Raw genomic sequence first — 6,000 nt, 5'->3', positions numbered from 1 at the left:
AGCACTGCTAAGTAATATAGTCGTCTTATCTTGAAGTCTTTCAGATTAAGATAAATGGGTCAATTTGAAAAGGAATAAGCTAACCTAAAGCCAACGTGTGTTTCTTGAATATCTGCCCTCTATTACAGTGTGTGTCCCCTTTCCTTTGTTCTCTCGAAAGTGAATCTGTTTAGACACAATAGAAATGATTGATTTGCAATACCGCTTCCTCTCTGTACCTGACATTACTAAAATACCCATTAAGTATAATGCCTGAACACAATGAGGGTAACTGATCGTAAAAACTATACGATATTCAGCAGGAAGAATCTCAATTACTTCATCACACAAAGGTTAAAGAAACAATTAAAGACACTAAGTCGGTGAGTCAGACAAAGCCTGTATGAAGGTTTTGATGCATCACACTGACAGAATGTGATCCACAGAGACTGCATTGTTTCAAAGCAGGTATCCCCTCAGAGTAGGCCTGGGCGAAAAATCGATTGAATGAATTAATTCGAATTTTTTGTTGCGGGCGATTTAAAAAATAAGTAAATCGAGTTTTTGTGTAATAGCACATTTTTGGCTCCCCGGGGTTTCCGTAGTGTCGTTTCCCATAGCGACAACATCATACACTAAACAGCAACAGCAAGCGACAAAATGGCTACCGGTGAGAGCGGGAAGTTTGTTCCCAAGAAAGGAATAAAGTCATCTGTTGTTTGGAACTGGTATGGGTTTGCTGCGACAGATGTGGAACAACAGACACCACGCTGCAACATTTGCCTAAAGCCTATCGCAGTGAAAGGCAGCAGCACCACAAACCTATTCCAACACCTGAAACAGAGACATCCAGCCGAATATGAAAAATGCCAGTCTCTCCGCGATGAACAAAGCCGCACTGACCAACAAACCTTATTGCTTTCCTTAAGTAGGGGGGGAAATCGGAAAAAATCGTAAATTGAATTAAAGTAAATAAAATCGGAGATTTTATTTTTAGGCCATATCGCCCAGCCCTACCTCAGAGATAAATACCTCTATCTATTTTTTTCTCTCTGAGAAATAACGACCCAAGCTGACCCTGCCTTGCATTTCAGATGTCATGTTTTCTATCTCAGATAAGGGTTTGAATATTCGCAGTGGCTGCCCAAACCAAAAGGCTCTTTCCCATCTCTTACTCCTTTTAATCATGCAAAGGGCATGAAATCAGATATTTTGCGTTTGCCCGAGTGGACAGAAACAGAATCATCTTTACCACGTTCACTTCATGCGTTCACTCGTGCTAAGATACATGCAAATGAAGCACAATAGGGAAAAACAAGAGAGTCTATAGCCATGTAGCTCTGTGAGGCTAAACATAAGGACAGCATGCTTTAAGCTCAGTGCTAACATCAGCATGCTAACATTAAAATGTGAATTACTTTTAGCAGGTAAGATTTATAGTTTATAGATTCAAATGTATTTATATTTATAAACAAAGAGAACAGCCTGATGTGTTAATATACTGACAATTTTTAATTCAAACAGATGACTACAGATCACCTATTTAGTTTTTCCCAAAATGAATTGGCCCAAGCCCAACGCAGCGGATCGACCAACCAACTGCCATCACTAGAAAACCACTGCTGGCATGGCTATTAGATGACTTTTGGTATTATCTGTGGTGTTTATAATGTTGCTGAAGCAGTGAAATTGTTAGCCATACGATATGTATGTGTTCAGATCCAATGTAATGTCATCGCAATATACAAGCTAGATATTACATTGGGAATATTATAGCAGGTTGTGGCAGTAAATAGTACGGTAGTTATAACACAGGGATGCTCAGTGTGCTCAAAAACCCGACAAAATCCACAGAATGTTTTCGTGATGAAGTATTTCCAAAGGAAATTAAGTTGTATATCAGTTTTCTTTTCTGATCTGAGTTACAACGAACACTCAAGCAGGGCAGGCTCATTCATTACACCATTAAAAAGAACATTACAAAATTAATGTTTTAATCTGCTTTTCTGGTGTCTGCCCAATGGTTCTGTGTAATCACAACTGATATTCTGTTTTATGTTTCATGCCGTCAAACGTCACATCCAGATTTGCCTTACGAACATCCCCATGTTCCAGCTCTGCATAAATAGGTGGAAAGCAATTTCAAACAGTCGTCAGCAGGGTAATGTGAAAAACAGCCGCAGAGATTTCTTTTCCGCTGCTGTATGGAAATAAGGCAAGTGTTTTGCTTCACATCATTAAACTCTCCCAGTAGGAATAACTGTGTTAAATGGTCATTTACATTTTAAAGTGCCTTATGAAGAGTAAAGTAAGAATTGCTAGTCTTGTACAATTGTCAGCAGAATAATAAATCCTCTGTTTCATTAAGCTTTCCTGGGAAAGTCACAAGCACAGAGGGACCCTTGGGGTTCATAGTCACAATGTGAGCTATATACAGTATAATAAGTCCACAATATACAATTGACATCTTTCTCATATCCATCATCATTATTGGCTTTTGTGGTTTACTTGAGGCAATCAATTTTTCCGTGGTATAACAATAATCCACTTTTTGTGGCTCCTTTCTTTTCTATATGAGATCAAAATAAAAGACTCTTATTTAAGTCTAGGATTTGTGAACAGTACAATTTACAAAGTTACCAAATAACCCTTGAAGCGAGCAATTACCTGAGCAATTTTGCACAACTGATTACAATTACCTGCGTCTGCACTCCAAGGAGCAGAAGTCACAGAATGATTTTGATTGTATCTGCCATTATTGTAATCTTCAGTGATGATTTAGATGACGAGATAATTTAAAATTATAGTCAATTTGCAGTAAGTGCAGGTATTATTATTTATTATTATTACATATGAGCACAAATACTATTTAGCCTCAAATAATCAACACACATTACTTGCATGTTAGCTTTTAGAAGTGATATTTTACATACGTAAGCCTGTCATTTGTAATAAGCATCATTCAGAACAAGTGTCACTGTAAAGAATCTCTCTTTCTCCAGCATGGCTCATTAATTAATAAATGTTTCTGTGATTTGTGTGTCATTGGAAATGTTCCAATAATCATGAATAAACGCTTCAGATCATTTCCGACGCCGATATTTGTCTGCCTGTAACACTACAGTATGAAAGTGTAGGGTTGATTAACAATTATTCTCAAAAGCACACGTTCTCCTGCAGATGAAAGCTTGTGACTGTCTGTCTATTCAGCCTTTGCTGTGCTTCAAAGTGGCAGGAAAACAAGTAATTTTCTGTAATTTTGTTTTGCACTTTGTCCCGTATATGCTGTAAATTTCGACAGGAGCCATATAGGATCAGACATACATTCAGTTGTTTTTTTTTCCTCTTGAGTGGCTCTCTGGCTGCATCTCACTCTGCCTGCTGAAGCAGAGCTGCATAATAGTCGGCTCTGTGTTCCTGACTGTTGGACGGGCTCTTAAAAGTCAAGCACGGATTGGAGGGCACTTCAGATAGATTAAAAGAGCTGCCTGTTGTTGATGCAGGCACAGAAAATAGCGCTGATGAAAAACACTGCTGATGTTGGAGTTCATCTACATTCACGCCAACCCAGGGATCATTTTATCGCACACTGAGATCCATTTGATGCTTCACTGGATGTAATGGGAAAAGCAGCTCCTCCAATCTCTGAGGGCACCTGTGCAACATTTAGCACATCTACACTTGATCACACCCTTCGTACTTCCTGAGAAATGAAAAGTTAATCTCACTCAGGCAGTTATTTCTCCAATGCAAATATGACAATTATTTTCATTTAAATTTTAGTTACAGATTCACAGCTGGAAATTGTTGGTAGAAAACTGAATCAGATTCAGATTCATCCTTTATTGTCCTCAGTGGTGGAAATTTGTTTTCATGTCATGTAAAATAAAACACTTACTAGATTTTCCTTAGAGCTTTCAAACATATGACAGTCTATTATGTAATCAAATTCTTATTTCTCTAAAAATGCAGGCATGACAAGACAAGTAGGCTATGTTCTCAATATCCAGAGTAGTTTCTAAGCAATGATTTAGGAACTCTGATAATTGATGAATGGTTAAAGAGTAGTTCCTGAATAACTCTGAACCAAGGACTACATAGTGGATTAGAACTGAGAGATAGACTGGGAGATACTTTATAAATCATTAGGTAATTATTAGTACACTGACCATTTTCTTCATGAGCGTTCCTGTGTGCTCTGAATCAGGCGTTAGTCGGCACAAAACTAGTAAGGACTCATTAATTACTAATAAATAAGTAAGGTACAATGTGTACAAAGAATTGAGACTACTCTCCACCGGTCAAATTCATACTCCAAAAAATGGAGAGCAGCATGTTACATATCAGGTCATAACTGCTGCTAACTGCCATTAGCTAGTTAGCTGTACAGCTAAATTAGAAGTCCTATTAGCTGACTAATGAAATTGAGCCAGGCTCAGAAGCCTCCCAGTGTTCACAGCTGGACCGGGACCGAACACAGCCTCCGAGAACAACAGAGGCCAGTTTGATGACAGGGAGTACAGTACCGAGGTGATTTACAGCTGCTCCGGCTAGGACTCGGACGTCCAATACCAACGCTTTCAGAAAGTGACAAAACGTAGTTATTTGATGCCGAAGGTACCCTTCACCGTCTCAATGGTCTTTGAGGAGCTCTGGGGCGTCTCATACAGACTGGAAGTGATAGCTAGTGCTAGCGTTCGTGTTAAAGGTGTTAACAGCCTTCCAAGCCCCCTACCCTTACCATAACCATTAGAAACGTAAATGTCGAGCACAACCTTACAGCAGGTAGGGTTAGCCTTTGTGTTGCTGGGACGTAGCAAAAGGTGGAGTTTCATAGGGATGCTGTAAAATACTCACGCTTTGTCACACTGTCTGAAAGCGTCAGTTATGACGCATTGAGATGAGAACACGTTGATTCCAGAGGATGGAGAGGCATCAAACGGGAGAGCGAGAGGGAGGCTGGGCATCAGAGAGGCAGCGACAGCGTGTAGAGCCAGAATATTTTCACATCTAAATCTGTTAATTGAAGGTTTATTTCGATCACACCTGACTTGGTTATTGTTGGAACAGTGGAAACACTAACCATAACGGTTTTGGTGAGTTTTTATGTTTCTGTCAAGTTTGAATGAAGTGTGTTTTGATAACTTAACAAGGCAATTCGTTTGTGAAAGAAAGAAACTTGAATTCATAAGGTGTGCGGTTGTATGTCTCCGTTTCATAAGGAAAATAGGTGCAAGAGTTGTTACATTCCTTTGTGAGTTTATTTTGTTATTTATTAAACTGAAAAAAGCTAAGAGAGCTTGTGTAACGTAGCAAACTCGTTGCTCACACACATCTCCCAGTTTAAACTAATTGAGGGGGGGCAGGGGTTACTTGTGATCCTTCATTACATCAGTTTCTGATTATTTCAGTGACTACTTGGCACAGTACAATGTTTGACAAAACAATCTCAACTCAAGGTCCAATTAACAGCCTTTTCTGGTTGTTTCAACCATACCATACTGTCGTCATCAGTACATGGAGTTAATTAAAATATATAGTATATTTTAAAGATTATTAAATATAAGAATTAAAAAGCTAGTCCAGCTTAATGACAACTGAGCAAACTCCATCTACTGATGCAGTTGAAAGAATTATCTGTATATTGTCTGTTTTTGTGCATTCATGGCCACTATTTTATATTTCAAGTAGTTATATAAATCAGTGTCAAGTCATTGAAAATACTATTAAATACATTACATTATATGAACATGCATACCTCAATATATACACGCACACAAATTATATACATACATACAATTCCAACTAGTAAGTAAAATAATCAGCACCCTGTACAGAACTGTTTTCTTAAAGGTGTTAGTTCAGGGTTATGGAAGAGCTTCTGTTACACGTATCAAGTTTTAGAGCTTATTTCAGATTACAGTCCAATTTCCAACAACCAGAGCAACAATTAAGCTTTTTTAGTTGCCATTTAGGTAAGAATTCTCTGCATAAATATTATGAAAAAGAAGGTTTTATATA

Source organism: Micropterus salmoides, unplaced genomic scaffold, assembly GCF_014851395.1.
Source record: "Micropterus salmoides isolate LMB-PRFRI ecotype aquatic unplaced genomic scaffold, ASM1485139v1 Ms_hic_scaffold_8, whole genome shotgun sequence".
NCBI lineage: Eukaryota > Metazoa > Chordata > Actinopteri > Centrarchiformes > Centrarchidae > Micropterus > Micropterus salmoides.
The sequence above is the reverse complement of the archived record's forward strand: the minus strand, read 5'-3'. Positions refer to the sequence as shown.